Below are 18,176 nucleotides of genomic sequence, written 5' to 3' on the forward strand. Positions count from 1 at the left end.
ATTTAAAAACTCAGTTTGAATGATCTTTCAAAGTAACACACAGGTTGCAGAAGAGAAATGTACTTTCTATCCATTTCTCAATGAAAAATTGTTCCATATGGAAATAAATTTTGTTTCCATTTAGGGAGGAAAAGTAGACATCAGATGGAAAACAATTTAATTTCTTGTTTGAGAAATTCCAATTGCCACATTTGTTTGTTAGTTGTAGGGGCAAAAATGAACTTTTAATTGCAAGTCTTGAAGTGTAGACTTACAATTTTATTTTCTGTAGAAACCTATGGAACCTATATAATCAAGGAAAAGTTTAATCTGTTTTCTTACAGATGTTAAAATCGACATGCAAAAATCTTTTCCTGAAGACCATATTTGTTCCTCAACCTGGTTCATCCAGTTTGAAATGTTTCCTCCCAAACTGCCTCCCTTTGCAGTTCTGTCACATTTGTCTCTGAAAAATGTCGTGGGGTTGACAACGGAAGACCTGTTTCTTGTTGTTTGTTCTGTTCAGTGATTTTGATCATGGCATTTGGAAGCAAAATGCTTCTTCTTTCCTCCAATTCTTTAATCTTGTATGTGGTAGTGTGTTGTTAAGTTTCTTGTGTTATTCCCCCAATTTATGTATTGTTCTCCCCTATTATGTGTAAAATGGTTTCGTTCCCCCTTCTTTCCCGCCACCGTTAACCTGCCAGCTAAGTTGCTATAGCAACCGCTATTCATAGTTGCCGATATGTAATTGCTTCTCCCCTGGTTTCCCTTATAAGTGAAAGTTGTTTCCTCCCTGTCCAGTCAATCACTCCCTTCCTCCTCCCAGGTTTCGAGAACCTTCTCCTCTCTGGAGATGGTGGTTGGCTGGAGTCCCAGGACACCTCCTCTACCTTTTGATTATTGGTTCCCATGGAGTGTCAGTTCTGTGAAGTTCATCCCCTCACCTTTCCCGATTGGCTCCGCCTGTACCCACCCCTCCTCCTTTATAATCCTGTTTTCACCCCCTATGAAAAAACTTTTTCCCGGCTGGTTTTCCCGGTGTTTTTGGATCTGGCATCACCTGCAATAAACCGATGTTTAACCCCCGGGAAATGGTCAGCTCCGTTCCTCTCATATACCAGCGAGGTACGCCAGTCCGCAGCCAGCACAGCCCGAGGCCATCAGACGCCGAAGGGTGCTGGCCAGGAATTGCAGAGGGGCGTCGGCCTTTCGCCCTCAGCTAGTCGGATTCTAAACTTCGGGCCACATACGTTCTCCTCTGCACTTGTATATTTTCTCAAGGTTTTTCTTTGGGTGCATCTCCACGACATAGCACAGTGCCTTGACAGTAAATCCAAGCCACCCTGGGCACAAAAGCAGCACACATTAACACAATGTCCTGTCTAGGTTAATTGGCCTGGCTGAGAGGATTTGTAAGCAGAGTATCATGTTGATGCTCTAGCCCTTATTGCATAAGAATTAGGTTGCAGGATATTTCTGAGCCATAATACGGCCTTGTCCTTCGACATCTTCAGTGTCAGAAGCTGCAAGGAAACAGAGGCTGCAATACATCTCAAGCAGCCAGAAGAGGACAAAGCTCTGAGAGACAGAGGACTTGTGTAGAGAGCCCCTTCATCTGCCTTGTCTCTCGAGCCCACTGCCACAATTAGTTCCTGGCAAAGGCTGATGAGGACTAAAAGTAGCTGTCTCAGAGGGATACTGGAAGAAAAAGAGTGTGTTCACAACATTTGGCTGGGATTATGAAAATCAAATCACAGAATGACAGAATATGCTGAGTTGGAAGGGACCCACAAGGATCATCAAGTTCAACTCCTGAACCTACCATCCGCAACAGTCACACCATGTGCCTGAGAGCATTGTTCAAATATTTCTTGAACTCTGTCAGGCTGGTGCTGTGACCACTTCCTCGAGGAACCTATTCTAGTGCCTCACCACCCTCTGGGTGAAGAACATCCTCCTGATATCCAGCCTAAACCTCCCCTGACGCAACTTCAGGCCATTCCCTCAAATCTTATAATCTGTCAAAAGTTTCAGTGTCAGAAACCATTCACATTTTCCCAGACATCAGCTCTGAAGATGCTTTTGAATATAACAAATGCAAGACTTTTGTGGCTAATGGTGACTGCACTGATTGTGTTGCTCTTGAAATCAAACAATTCCAGATGTTTCCACTTATTTGGAGGAGATACTCTTTTGGCTAATGTATTCCAAGAAGAGAAGAAGATGAACAAGCCCTTTATGGCACCATGAAGTTCCCTCAGCACCTTCAATGAGTACCCAATTGTCTATTTTCAACCTTGCACAGTACAAGAAATTTCTCTCCCCTTGTTTCACTGAAAAGGGTCATAGTGATGAGCACTATTCTTAAGTCAGCATGAATTTGTGCTATATTACATATCTTTTTTAAAGCCATGATGAGAAGTTATTTGTCCTCAGGAAGAAAGCAGTGTTCGTGATAGGTCAATTTTTCAGAATTCACCTTACTCAGACACATTTTAGCGCTAAATAGCACTGCCTGGACTGTAAAAAGTGAAAGCAAACAGGTACAATAAGAAAGTAGGAAAGTGCTTGCTGAATTTTATGCTGATGTTTTCTTTCTTGACAGTTAGAGCAGTGTAATTATCCTGTTGCTTAGAGAATGACAGGGAGCTTGACTCACACCTTTTAAGTAAAATATCTCTTTAACTTGTCTAAAACTTATTTAGGTAGAAATATAGTTTTTCATGCCTGATTTCAATATACTATGCTTTAAAAACTGCAAATAGTCTGATTTCAATCAGGAAGAAATTCAAAGTAAAAAAATTCACCCAAAAAAGACAAGAACTTTGTTCAACCTTTTAAAAATAGTCTTTGTAATGGCTGATAGGATACACTCATGCAGCTGAAAACAGCCTGTAGACTCAGATTCATAATGTGCCTATACTATTAGGAATATCTACAAATGAACCTAATCCAATGGCTTTGATTTGTTCTGTGGAACCAGAAATGGAATAATAAAAAGAAACTATTCAGATTATGTGAAAATCTTGTACGCAGGATTAGTTCCTGTAACATAATTGGTCTAATGGATGAAGCTGTGGAAGTGCATCTTTGCTGATGATAGATCGAAAACAGAAATCTCATTTCAAACAAACATCTTTATGTATTGCTCCAATTCAAGACTTCAAATGACTGCAAAAGAAATTGCTTCATATTAAAAAACCCAGTCATTTCTCATTAGGTTGTTGGGATACTCAAGAGCTGTAATGGTGTTTTTGCAGCAAAGACAGGAAATTAAATACAGTATGGTGATGTTTAGTGCCAGTACAGCTATTAACCAAACTTCCATTTGCAGTAAGGACACTATAAGCTACACTCAAAATAGAATTTAATTAATGGAAGTCATGTTAATTACCACTAGGGCTTTATTTGTATTACAGCATTTTTTCTTCAACAAATTACAGTAGCTGTGCCTTTCAGTGGCACTGGCTGGATTGGAATTGTTATGCAGTGGGCATGTGTGAACTGCAATATTGTTTATATCAAAATTCTCTCCAGAAAGGACTTGATTTGAAGCTGACCAGGAGGTTAGAAATAACATTATAAACAACCCATGGTTCTCTGTTCCAATGACCTGAGCAGGTCAAATTGGGAACAGACAAGCAGGACCATGCAAGATGAGCCATTTATTTTGCCATATTATAGGCAACTGCAATTCCTGATTTGTTTAATTGCCTGGGATCAGACCTGGTGAGTCCTGGGAAGCTCTCAGAGCATATATCTGAGGTTCAAAACCATATAATAGATAGTGATTAGGAAAATTTACCTGTTAAATATTTCCTGTAGCTCCCAGAATTGTTTTCAAAATTGGCTTGCAGTTATAGTGTAGCTATAAAATACTGTCCAGGAGGTGAGTCAGCAGCACATGCATTTACAGATAATTTTTGAATGAACACAGCTGTATTGCTTAGTGATTCACTGCCAAGGTAGTTCAAACTTTTATGAGGCCTAATCAGATGAACTCAAGATGAAGGCAAATGTCTCTCATTATAAATGGATTTGTTATCAGAACTATTTAGCAAGATCATAAAAAAGGCCTTAGAAATTTTCTTCCGGGTGTTTAAATATTTATCTAGCATTTCTTTTTAACTCTGGTGCAAATCTTTGTCGTCTGTATATTTATCCAGTGTTTTGTAGATTTGACACAGATACGTATCTCCTGTATAAATAAAGGATAAGAACATTTAAAGCAAGATAAAGCAGGATATCTGACAATGCTGGTGGGTGGGCAACTGCAGATCCACTAACTGCTGCTGGTCTTGAGCATCATGAGATTCTTGTAGCTGAGCAAGACAGCAATTCTATCCATATGAATGAAGCAAGTAGTGGAAACTCTGGATTCTGAAAGCGGATGTCTCTACTAAATGCTTTTAACCCAGTAGTTATCTGTCCTGGCTGGAGTCTTACTGTTTAGTCAAAATAAAGGTGGATGTGACCTTCCAGACACTAAGGAAAGTGGATATAGGGTCAGAAATGTCCTCAGCAGAGCTGAAGTTTGTTTGTGGAGGAGAAGCTTTGTGTTCAATAGTGGTATAACCCTTTTGTCACCATTGGGTGACAAGGGCTAACAGCAGGGCAATAGGTGTGATGTGTAAAGTGTAAATAAGTGTTTTACAGAACTAAGGAAAGGAGATGCATCAGGACTGCACTATAAAGGGTCAGGGGAAAGGAAGATGAAGATGGTAGTGGTTTTAGCAAAAAGCAGAGAGGGAGGAAGGAGAAAAAATAAGAATAAAATTATGAGAAAGGAGAAAATGCCAAAACTAGGGAGAGAGGCATTTTCATTTAATTTGATGCAATAAAGAGTTAGACAATTCTTGTTGTTTGCTATTTATTTACCCACACTCTGTCTCCATTACCTGAATCAAAGTAATTTGTAGCTCAAACTTTCAAAAGGATCTCTGATGTAAAATTCACTGGGGATTACTCAATTGAGAAAAAAAAGTCTACTAATTTTTGTGGGCTGTTTGAAATAGCTTTCGTAGACCATGCGTTGGCTGCATGGCTAAGTGGGATACACCCGAGGGAAGAAACTGAAAAAGGACTGAAGTGAAACAGGTGAACTGATAGATTAGTCTCGGTGAGGCTGCACAACAAAAACAGTTTGTGTGCTTCTTAATCCAAGATGATTCCTGAAACATATCAGCATTAGAAGACTAACAAAGTTACTAGCCAGCCTGCTGATCTAGCTCTGCTCAGGGTGAAATCCCTTATCACATCATAACATTTAGAAAAGCTCCTAGAATTTATCTTCTGTCTCTAACATTTGGACACTGATTAAACAGGATCATCAGACAGGATCATCAGTGTCCAGTTATACAGAGCAGCATTTTATAAAATTAAATCACTTCTATTCAAAACAGATGAACTTGAGATGCTGGCTGCCCAAATAAGCACTGCTGAAGAGCCTAGGACATGGGCTCCAGCAGCTATATCTGAAATACTGTATCATCAAAGAGTAGATATAGAATGGATAAAGAATGGAAATTGCTTTTTTGTGTATTCCTAGTAAGTGTCAAAAAGATAATATGCATCTGGAAATATGTTTTCTTTTACTAACTATGTATAAAACATTACAGCCATTGCATGGGTGCATAAGAAACAATTGTTAAGATTGCTTTTTAATAACATATATGGCAGGGGTTTTGGGGAAGGAGATTCCTCCTGCCTGTGTTTCAGACCAGAATCCTCAGTGCAGACCCAACTGTCATAGCATGATTTCTCTTCACCCTACCATCTGTTTGATGTTTAGAAATGGTCCCTCTGTGTGCATGTCTGTGCATGCATGTGTGGAAGGATCTTCAGGTCACACTCTGACCTTACTGGCTTCAGTCAGAGGATTTCAGTGTACCTCTGTGAGAGGAAGCTGAGGGTGGAGGACAGTTCACTGGCTCTGGGAGACATTGGAATCTGCTTTTTTTGACGGGTCTCTCATAGCACTTTTTTTTTTAATTGTCTTTTTTCTTTTTTACTTTTCTCCTTTTCATTCAATTTTCATGGATGAATGGAAGAAGAAAAGGTCTTACAATAAATAAATAAAGACTGTCTCCAGATGATAGTGGAGCAAATTGGTGCAAATTGGTGCAAATGGTGCAAATTTTGCAATTTTAGGATTTTTTGTGGGCCCCCAGGAGCTGCAGCCTACTACCAAACCTGCTGCTCATGTGACCCCTTCACAGTCTTGGTTGACATGAGCACAGACTTCCCTCATCTCTGATGTGAGTGCACATGGGTAGTGTGAATAGCCTTGACTTAGAATTTCCTTCTGGGAGGGCTTAAGTAGTTTCTTTAGGACTTCACACCCACAGATCTGTGACTGGAATTTGACAGACAACCTGCTGGACATTCAAATGTTCAGTGTAATTATTTCAGCCTACAGTTTGTACTGCACCACATTTCTGTACATTCAGGTGCAGAGGACTACAGATATAAGTACCTTATTCCAAGTGGAGTAAAGTCTACCAGATTATGTTTGTACAGAAATGTATTGTTAAGTATGAAAATGAGAATTTTTCCTTTATTAAGATACATTATGTCACCTCTTCTGCTCCCCCATGCTCTTGATAATTGATCTGATAGTGTGGCACAGGTTGAACCAGGATAGTTTTGTTATTCATGCTACTAACTGGAACTGATGGGAAACCAAGAGGACCTTTTGCATTCTATTTTGACTTTGTGTTGAAAAAAACAGAAGCTGAAAATTATCCAAAAACTAACATGCTCAGTATGAGTTTTCATGCCAATATTTTGTTTTCCAACTAAATTCCACTGTCTTCTTGGGAAGCACAGACTGGCAAATGCCTTGGCTCATTTTCAACAAGGTGTGATTGGCCTCTGAAGTTGAGATCAGTACATGGGAAATAGTTCATAAACTTTGTTACATCCTGTCTTTAAAAGCTGACTTCAAGGAGTTGAGCAAAATAGTAAATTTGAGCATCTGATCTTCCACATTTACCCATACATAATTGGCCTTACTGAAGGTTACGTTCACTCTGTGAATAAAAACATGTTTAGGCCACACCCCAGTGAATTATTAGATTTTTACTGCATATTGATTATTTCAGTTAGATATAAGTAACATTTTAATAAAAAATCTTCAGAGAACACCCAAAGCCTGAGGTAAAACCCATCTTTTTTGTGCTTATCCTGACAGATGTGGACAAGAATTTGAAAAAAATTATTTGAGCACACACAATAATTGACCAAAACGTTTGTACAACATAAATCTCAGTGAAAGCAATAATTTCTGTGTGCCTCTATATTTCTGATATTTCCTTGTATATGTGCTTTATATGCATATAATATTTTTGTCTTAAGCACTTCATAAATGTTGATCTTTAATAATTAAAGTTCACCCAATAATTTACACCTGCAAGACAGCAAAGGATTCAGTCAGGGTATTTAATGTCCTTGAAATAGAACAGGTGAAGTTTAAAAATTATAGTTTTAATACTTGGCATTCCTTCATGCAGAGATTATTCCAGTCCTTCCTCTTCCTCCCCCTCTGTTCCTGGCTTATTTCCGTACAGTACTGAGTGTTAAGTGACTATTGTAATATAAACCCCTTCTCAGCACTGCCAAAGAAATTTTCCAGCTAAATGCTACATAACCAGCATATGCAAAATGTAATGAACCCATCTGTGGGTGAAAGTCTGTTCATTATAGCCTAATATTGCCACCCAGACTGCATCTGGGCATGTATCACTTGCATGAGAGTTAGCAAGTAGTTCCAAATATTTGTTGAAGAGACAGTAAATGACTTTCCCATAGCAAATTTTAGCAAACTGTTACTTACTTGCAGCGCATGCAAGTTTACCTGTCATTAATTCTTTTCGAAAGAGGAAAATACTCCATGTTCTGTTAGAGTGCAATTGGATAAGCCATAATTTATGACTTAGGAAAAAAGATTAGCCCCCATTATAATGCACAAGACTAAATTCCACTCAATTATGTTGATATAGATTCACTGTAATTCCATCAGTCAGTGAATTTTTTTCCAAATTAATGTTGAAGTGACTAAAATTCAAATGCTTCCCATAATTTCTGTTGTTATCTTGAAGCAAAATGCAGAGTCTCTTGGTCTTTTTCTTTCTCCTCAGACAGTTTTTAAAGAGTGACTGAGGGGATGGCAGGCAAAGATGAATGGTAAATTTCTACAGGGATTTTTATTCTAAGAAGGCAAAATTTTTAGATCTCTGTGTATGAATGTGGAAATACTTCATTTCCACATTTTTTGACAGGGAGCAGCCAAAAGTCACACACCAATCCACTTGCTCTGCAAAAGAGACCTGAGCAGAGCACTGCAGACATGCTTGGAGGGCTGGGGGTGTTCCCAGGGGACACAGAGCATCCTGTCAACTCACTCAGCTGTTTCCACTTGTAAATGCCTGTGCTTAGCCTTTCCCAGGTGCAATTATGCAGTATCATCACTATTGTTTCTTGCATGTGCTTAAAGCTGACTTGGTACCAAGGGCTGCTGATTCCAGGCCTTTCTCCAGTCACCCTTGCATTAATTAGATGTTCACCACATTTTTCTAAAGAAAAGCTTCCTTCAGCTTCCCATTTATTTTCTTCTTCTTAATCAATTATAAGCAATAAAAAATAGGTGAGATTTTGTGTTTCTGTTATGATGAATAATTCTTTCAGTATGACAAGAGATTTAGTCCTGAAAAACTGAAAGTACTGTTATACATAGAAAAGCTATATTGCCTTTATTATGAAGAGTTAAATGACATTTTACTGCCTAAGGAGAAGAATTTGAAAAATGGGGAAATATCTCCTAAGAATATTTTAAATTTAATTATCCTTTAAATATGTATTTTATCAAAGTTTATCTGTCTGGAAAGACTTTTTCAATATCAAGCATGCTTCTGCAATCCATACCAAAGAGCGCACGTGCAAATTTTAGAACTCTCAAGAGCTTTTGCTATGTAGTCAGTATAGTTGGTACAAAATTATAGTCATGCTTGAAGCTACATGTTTCAGTCTTTCTCTTATATATTTTTTGGGGGAAAAAGGAGCCTTTGGAAGAGGCTTTTACAGCATATCTAAATTACATCAAATAAATGCTCAGACTGGCTGCTTTCTTCGTGGCAATCATGCATTACTTTATCAGGCAGTCATATGAATTTTAACTTCCATTGTTCACTTATTCACAGTTTTCTGAGGTGAGCTCATTTGGAGTTGAGGTTAGAAGTACAATCACATCAAATTGCTTTGAAAAGTCTGGTCAAAACTTTCTGAAACTATTAGTGCTGTGAAAACTTGAGGGCAATCAGTTCAGTTCCTCTTCCATTCTCTGTGTGCTATGAAGGAGAGACATCTCATTGCCTTACAACCAAAACCAGTGGGTCAGATGCTGTCACCGAGAGATATCAAGCATAGAAGTAACAGACTTCAAATGGCGAGACTGTGTGTCAGTTCTTGAAATGGATGGACTTCCACATTTTTCATGGAAATCGAAGAATGATATAACCTACCTCCATCTCCTTATGCTATGTGCATTGATGCTCACACAGCCTTCCTCCTTCATGGAAAGAGGGTACATTTAGAAGGAAAGCCAGTAGGAATAGGTAGGTGCTTCAGTGAGCTCATTTATTCAGGTTTCCTAGACTGATCTTTAAAACACACTTCACCTTCAGAGATCTGACATTTGTTAAGACTTCCTTCCTACTGTCTTAAATTGAAAATCTTTTGAATTTTAAGTGCACTGATACTGATGAAAATACTCTGAAACCTAAAGTTCAAACTAAAACTAGGAATGGCATTAGAAATTTACTCTCTATAAAAAAATTATACCACTTCGGTTCTATCCATTTTGATTGGACCCTTATTTCTTCAAGTTTGGAGTGTTTTAGTAAATTCTACTTGTTTTGGTTTTGGAATGGTTAAATGATGTGTTGTTGAACTTCAAAGATATGCAGCTGTGCCTGTACACAGACCAGATGCTTTGTAGATAAGAAAATGTTGCCTAAGCAGTGATTGGGAAGATATTTATAACATGCAAATCATTTACTGGCATTAGACCTCACTCCCTTTAACTCAGCATATTTTCCCTCTTGTTGAACATGATTCTTCCTGGAAATCCTGGCTAGGTTTGCTCTAGAATGTAAACTAACTTGGTAATGGGCCAGTGGTCATTCTGCTTGCTGATGTGTAGCACAGCTGTATTTTCCCAAAGAAGCTGTTGTCACTGATTCAGAATGGCATTCACCTGGCATCTGCACCTTAGGAGTTCATGTTTCTATTCATGTTCTGAAATTAACATTGCAGGGATGCAAATGGAGAGTCCCAGGTTCAGACTACTTTTCAAGCAGAAAACTGATAGATAGCTTAGGGAATTTTATGACTTTTGACCTTTTCTAAATATGCAATTATTATTTCATTGCTATATATTTTGAATCTCTTATTTGAGCTTTTTTTGAGATTTCATCTTCCAGCTGACAGAAAGGGCTGCCAAAAAAAGTGCAAGAAGGGATTTTGTCTTTTATTTGTGAAACATTCAGGTTTTGATTTATTTTCATTTTACTTTTCTATCTGAATATAGTTTGCAAACAGTAAAAAGATCAATATAAGAGTATGTGCTTAAGCATGAAAGCTGCTTATTTAGGAAATAAAATTGTACTAACTTGTTGATGATGCTTAATCAAAGCAATTGACATCTTATCTATGAAAGCATCAGAAAGAAAATCTTCATTGTTTTCAATCATTAGATGGCAGGGTTTTATATTAATTTTTAGCCATTATGACCAAGTGAAATTGAGCAACACTGCATCATTTTCTGTCTTCATCTTGTGAAATCAGGGCAAAGTTGCGGCCTCATACGCCTGTGGTAACAGAAGGAAAGCATATGTTTCATACTAAATTATAATGCTTTCTCTACCAGAAGTCTTGCAATTACAGAGAAGTTATTCTGATAATCTGGTTGTGCCAGCAATTTCCCAAAGCATTAGAGAAGGGATTAGGTGAGAAAAGACAGAAATAGACCCTCGTTTCTTCTCCATCTTTTTTCCTTAAACTCCTATTAAAATTCGACTACAAAGCGAAGCAGACTGGAGGATGTAGAAAACCCACCAAGGATTTTATTTTCCATACTAAACTGTGCCCTTCCTAATCTCTTCACATTCTCTGGGAGCCTGGTGATTGATAAGCCTTCACTGATATCAGTCAGTGATGTTTAATGGGGCATATAGCTGACCAAGTGATCTGTGAAGCTCTCCCTCTGTGGTTTCCAGCTGGGAAGAAATTCTTGTCAACCTCAAGCTACCAAGACAATTTGCAGATTAATTTCATTTGGACTGCTGTCACACCACATTAGCTCTATGAACATTTCTGGTGGTAGCAAAACACAGATTTGTGGCATAAAAATGACATAGGAAGATATGTATTTTCTGGTATTCAGTGACTCAAGTATAATCATTGCATTAAAAAAAATAATTCCCCCAAATTGCCTAATTGGGTAGCTTTAAACCTCTAACTCTGGCTCTTAAAGAGCAGAACTTTCTGCAAGAGACAGTGGGTGATCTGATTGCCAGTAGCTGCTCTGGTCTGAACCCAGCTGTGGTGGTGGGAAAAGTGGAAGGGCCTTGTGTCCCTAGTTCACTTAGCATTGCTCCTCTATGGGAAACTACTGTCCATCAGTGAACTGCTTCTTGTTTAAACTGAACCTTTTCTTGCTCCAACCAAAACGAATTCACTTAAACAGTTTACAGAGCAAACTTTACTGACCTGGTTCTTCTTTGTGCAGTTAACACATGAAACTCAGATCTGAGGAGACCTGAGCAATTCCCATGGTCAGGATCAGCCTGGTGTGGCAAAAAGGGGTGACAGAAAAACTCCCCTTTGGCTGCAATAGAGTATTCCTCTGTCTGCATCAGCAACTGATTCTTTTTGGGAGAATTTTGTGTTCATCCTGCTGGTATACTCTGAAAAAAGGAAACAAACCAAAAATTGTCTAAAATGTCACTGAAATCAGCAGAAAATATGTGTACAACAACTTGGGTGAGGAAGAAGATGCTCTTTTCAGATGAAGGCATACCCCATTTTTTGCACTTTAACAAGACACTATTACTTATGATTAGGGGTTTTGCTTGGCTTTTTCACGGAACAGAGTGTTTAGTTGCATCTCACTCTTTGCAGGATAAGGCTGGAATGAAAATATCATCACTTTCCAAACACAGAGCTTCACCACTTCTTTTTTTCCTGTGAAGCTGCCTCCCCCTGTTCTGGCACTTTTCTTCTAGTGAAATCATTTTTGTTCTATTCGAAAAGCACTGATGCAATAGGGCAACTGGAAATATACAGGGCAAGAGGCATTTCCCTCAGTGAGCCCTTTCTTAAAATGTCTGTTGGTTTCTTCCATCATCCCACAGTGCTAAGGAGGGTCTGTTTTGAGGTAGAGCCTCGATGTCTCAGTGTCATTTAAAATTCTGCAAACAGTCTTCTTAAACTACCATCTTTAAAAACCAGAGAATTGGAATTTTCTCAATTTCTTGACTTACCTTATGATGCCATGTCCCTCATGCCAGACTTATGGTTTACTACCTTCTTTTTAATTTTACTTCATTCCCTTTCAAGTATCTTCTTCAAGAAGTGTTTTACTAAACTTCAAGATATACTACCCAAACAAGATCTTTGCTCTGCAACAAGTACTGCTGTGGAGTTCAAAGCTTCAGTTTACATTAAAGGCTATTTTCCAGACATCTATTTTTGTCTCCAATCTCCAAAGTCTTTAGATGGAATAATTTGTGAGAATTTGCATGAGACTCTCAATTGCTTGTTCTGCTTTTCTGCTCTGCCTGTAGTTCTACTTATTTCACCATGTTACTCCAGGTTTACACATCAGGCTCAAGTGAATTAAATAGGAGCTGCCCTTCCATGTATAAAGCCAAACATGCTGAAAAAAAAGATGGTAGGCGTTATGGTGTGGCCATTCAAAGTTACTGAGTGCTCTTTACTTTGAAATATCTGCCTACATCCCAAGGGAAACGTGCAGGAAGATATTCAGAGGTGTAGTAACCAGAGGGCGTTCACAGCTAGACCTTCTTATTGCTACATTTGTGTAGAGAACCTCAACAGAACTTGCAACTTGAAAGTTCTGAGCTGCATAAATCCTGCTATAGTTAGCCTCAGCTGGGTTCATAAAACAGGCTCAGCTCTGATTCAAAATTTCTAATAAAAAGGGAGAGATTCTGAATACTGAGGCAGGCACCAGGGAGGCAGGAATGGTAGGTTGTAGTTCCTGATCTGGTGAAGAATAGTAACATAAAATGAGCTTCATAGGGCAAGAATGGCAGCTGAAATTAGTTTTGGACAGTACATAAATGCCATAGAAAGATCTTCTGATAATAAATGTATTATATTATGCTGTGCCACTGAACTGTAACAATGCCAGTTGGAAGCCCTGGGGGCCCAGCCCAGTCCTGCACTGCCCAGACTGCTGCATCCTGACTTCATCCCTCTTGCTTTTCCAGGTAGTGCTGCTGCACAAAGTAGAGGGCTCTCTTCCTGCACCCACGTGTCAGGAGTCCAGAAAACATTGTTCAGTTTGAAAATTTCTTGCCTTTGAGGTGAGGAAGAGGGGAGAGTTTCCTAGCAAAAAATCCACAGAATCAGATCCCAGCTCCACAGCAAGAATGTAGCAGTGGGAGAGCAGAGAGGACTGAGAAGTAAAAAACACCCTCTAAATCATGACTCCCACAAACCTACAAGTACTGCAATACCTGGTGATGTTATGACATGATAGATTTGTTTTCAATTTCGTTACTGTCATACCCAATTAAGTTTGATCCAAATTAAATCTAGTTATGCAGAAGAAGGATTCAAATTTATTTTATCTAGTGTAGATAAGAGCTATTACCTACAGACTACAGGAAGAATGGCACTGAATCCATCACTTGGTGCTCTCTCATTTTATCCCAGATGTCGGTCCCTGACATCCCTGACAGTGAATCTTGAGGGGAATGGAAATCTCTCACTCTTGGAAAAACAGTGCTGAGTCTGTTCCCCTCTTGCCAATACCTCTCCCTGGTTAGCAAATGTGTTCTTTGCTCTGTTTGTGATGGGCCAGGCACTAAATGGCAGAGTATTTTGAAAGCAGATGCTACAAATTACATCCTAAATCCTCCTAGGAAATTAATTCCCATGTCCAGGTTCTCATCTTGGAAGACGAGATAACTACCCCCTCCCACCTTGAATGGATATTAAAGAAATACATTCAGGTCTAAGAGGCACTCAGGTACCATAGTGAGGAGAAACGCAGCCTACAGAGGATAATTCCACCTTCAGATGAGGCTATGGAGTGCAGTAAATGACATTTGGTGAACTGCACACTGAAAAACAAGAAGAAAGCAAATATTAAATAGCTGCTATCTCCATGAGAATCTTGTGCTGAATGAGAGGAAAGTTAGAAAAAAAAGGTACATCATAAAAGTGTGTCATAGTTTGTAGGCATACAGTGAAATAATTAAGGCTGTACAGGCTTCCCCTAAATGTCAAATGCTTGCTTTTTTAAATTCTAAATTTTGTTCTGCTATGTGCTGTGTTTTTCTTTGAAAATGAAATCATGTATTTCCTGAAGAGAGTTTTTCCTCACTTTGTCCTAAGAAAACTCTCATGTAAAATTAAACCTGAAGAGTGTTATTTTGAAGGGATAGGCAGATTTATTTCATTCCCTTTTCCTCTTTGTGTGCTGCCTTTCTCTGGGGCAGACCAGCATGGACAGGTCCTTACTGGAGTTCTGTGGTTCACACTGTGCTCACCAGGATCGCCAGGCTACTCTATCCCCTACACCTGATGCCCACCCATAATTTGTCTGATGTGCAGCCAGCAGTGTGGGCACACCCCCGGCTCGTGTAGGGTGGCTTCTCCACTGTCCCCCTGCAGGGTGTGCAGGGCCCAGCTGTCTCTGGTGGGTGCTCAATGCTTCCCCTGCACGACTGCAGGCAGCAGCTGGCTCACACAGATTGCAGCAGCCTTTGCTGGGTGGAGGTGTGGCTCACTTACCCACGGACACTGAGCAGGCAGAAAGGTGTTAAACACACACATCTGCTCATCTGCATTCTGCCCACCTTTCTAGAGCTGGGGTGGATGTCCAGCTGTCTCAAGCACACGCAGCTAAGTCTCAGTTCACTCTCCATTCCTGTTGAAGGCGCTACACATATATTTGGGATTTATACAGACATGTATGCATAAACTTATCTCTTCCAAAATTACTGCACCTTGCTCACTTTCTTTCTGTCTTTTGTTGACATTTCATAGTGCTTTTCCATCTTTTTCATTATAGCATTTTTCTGAGCAGAGATTTGCCCTCAGCTTGCATACCTCACAGAAAGCAATTAAGTGCTTTCTGATGACTAGCTCTCATCTTGCTCCCGAGGGACCCTCATTCTGCTGCTGATCCCTCTGACCCATGGCAGCCTCAGAGCAGAAACCAGCAGGTACAGTGAAGTGCCATGCAAAATTTACCAAGTCTCTCCAGACTGAGCAGATTTTATAATGCAGAGCCAGTACAAGTCTCAGTTTCTTTCCATAGTTATTATTTTCCCAAGTTCTTTTGCATTACCATTTTGCATCAGCATTTCCAGGATTTGTCCTTTGTCAACTTCAATTTGCATTTTGAAGAGCTCAGTGGGGTTCTCTTTGAGGTCATCGTGCTGAGGTAGGAGGACTAAAGAGATGACTCCTGCTGCAACAGGCAGCTTTAGGAACAGTGCTGGCTAACTGCCCTGGCAAACTGAGTGAAAAGAGAAGCTATTTGAGAGCAAAAGAAGAAGAGACCAAAAAATTGATATGTCCTTTCTGTGTGCACATTGACTTTCTGTTTTTTACTAAAGATTAGAAGCTTGGAAACATATAATTAATTTGTCTTTCTATGAATCTCATTTTCAAGTGTGACAGCAAACAGAAAACAAGAGATAATCTGGCTTCTGTAGCAAATACTTCAAAGCAGCTTTTTCTTTTTTTTTTCTTTCTTGAAACACATTGAAATAAAGCTTCCAGAAGCAACATCAAGATATGAAGTTCATGCACCATAATCAGTGTGCTGACAGAGTGACGCCAGCTCCTCCTGGCCGAGTGGAATTATTAAAAATGTATCACTTTAGATGAACAAAAAACAACGGGGATCAAAGGAGATATGTACAAAGGAGATTTGTAGTTTGTGAAGTATCCCACACTGACTCTAAGATTTTTTTTTTTAATATTGCTAAGTCCAGACCTGTGTTTTATATCAATCCTTTCAAACCATTTATATCTGGATTATGTACAAATCCTGAAACAATAGCCAGAGCATGATAGCTGTGTAGTTCCTGTATTTGGCAAAAGTTGCTTGTCTTCGTTGTGTGGAATAGTCCATAATTAGTAAAAATATGTAGTTTACCAAGCCCACTGTTTCCTATGGCCTCGAATGGAACCAGAGAACATCGGCAGCTCAATTTAGGATTTGCAGAAGACATGAAGAAATTATGCTTTAAAATTGAAAGAAAAGTGATAATAAAAAACGTTTAGCTCCAGCCCCATTGCAAACTAGGCTTATATTTTTTATGTAGGACAACAGGATGCTATAACATGATTAGCTGTTTTTTTAGCACCTAGCATACTGTATTTAGATCATGGAGATGGGGAACTCATTCCCATACCTTTCCCAATGTGCCATTTACTCTGTCAGTCCTGAAGCTGAAAAGGCCAAGAGCAGCAATGACTTTAACAGCATCAGCATATAGAAATCAGTGAATGCTGACAAAAATAGACTTGAACGTTATCACATCTGAAAGTATCTCACAACATTAAAAAGTAAGATTAACCACAGGACATATGAGTCAATAGATAGCCAGATGCATAACTTTTGTTTTAAATCTTCGGTAACTTTCTGAAATAGTACCTTGTCGTTTTTCTACTTCTCGATTTTCCGGTTTCAGAAGTTTCCTCTTGGTCTCTTTATTCAGGCATACAGACTTTGAAGTCTTCATCAGGAGGGAAATTTTTTTGGTTATGAGACAGAGACAAATTATGTCTCTATTCTTCTACCAGGATAACGGCAAATAGCATCCTTCAAAGCCAACTCAGTTAAAAGGAGGATGTGGCTTTGGTTTCAATTTTTAATGTAAATCTTCTTCCAGAAGAACCTATAGGTAGGGGATAATGTTTTTCCTCACACTTCTGTCATGAATTAGCAGAGAGTTAATAAAGCTTTAAAGAGGCATATCTAACGATCTTTAACAACAGGTGGTAAAACTCACTTACCCAGTTTACCCAATACTATCTGTAAATGAGGGTCCCTCAGGAGAACCAGCCACAGAAAGCCTCTCTTCCTTTAATAATACCAACCTCTGTTTCTATGGAAACAGCACATCATGTTTGCTGCTAGCAAGGCATGCGTTTAGCCCCTTTTAAAATAAACTGTGTTCTCTTTGCACTGTTTTTAAGGCTGAAAAAAGCACTCATCTTCCAACACACCAAATTATTAATGCCTCTCCTTCCCCTCTAATTAAAAAAAAAAATACATTGGATGTATAGCCTGTAGCTGCTAATTATTGTAACAAGCCTTTTTGTAGGTTACCATTGTTGTGAAGAATGGATATCTCTCTGCTTTATGACAGGGCATTGGAAATTTTGGAATTGTGGCTAAGAACCAATGTTCACCTCCTAAAGATGGTAACTGGCAGGCTCTGTTAAGTGCATACTCACCTGCATGTTTTTCCATATGTTGGAGTTTGGTGATTTGCATCAATGCATTTTGGAAGTGCTTGCTCCTCATATCACTAGGCACTTAAAGATGCTCAAAGGCCATCTGTCAGACATCTGGTGTGCCTCATACAAGTGCATGTAGTCACCTCTTCTTCTACCAGGCCAGCAGTTTTTCAGCCTGAGTCACTACAGAAATAAATGGAGTTTTCCTCCCAGCTGTAGATTTAAAACAGCACTGAATAATTAGATTGTAAATAAGTAAGATGTTTAAAATAAGAAAGCTGCAACTTATCTGCTTCATTGATGGGTTCTTAGGTCATACTGAAACAATTTCATAAGCTGATGAGTTTACCATGGAAGCTGGTTTTATGGCTTTCCATATCTTGAGCAGTGAAAACAGACTGGTCCACTTCAAGCTGTGATGGAACAAAGATTTACAGAGCTTGGGGAGTCTAAAGGATGGCATCATG

General features: G+C 39.1%; 1 long non-coding RNA gene across 2 annotated transcripts; it reads right to left on the reverse strand.

The window, feature by feature from the left end:
- Positions 1-10,533: 10,533 nt before the first annotated feature.
- Positions 10,534-17,333, reverse strand: LOC141728694 (uncharacterized). Of its 2 annotated transcripts, none has more exons than XR_012579841.1 (3): positions 17,263-17,333; positions 11,749-11,945; positions 10,534-10,847 (listed from the first exon to the last, which is right to left on the reverse strand). It is a non-coding gene; the product is annotated as an uncharacterized LOC141728694 (long non-coding RNA). The 2 variants fall into 2 exon arrangements; XR_012579842.1 differs by lacking the exon at positions 17,263-17,333 and adding an exon at positions 16,901-17,233.
- Positions 17,334-18,176: the final 843 nt, after the last annotated feature.

This window comes from Zonotrichia albicollis, chromosome 3, assembly GCF_047830755.1.
Source record: "Zonotrichia albicollis isolate bZonAlb1 chromosome 3, bZonAlb1.hap1, whole genome shotgun sequence".
Classification (NCBI taxonomy): domain Eukaryota; kingdom Metazoa; phylum Chordata; class Aves; order Passeriformes; family Passerellidae; genus Zonotrichia; species Zonotrichia albicollis.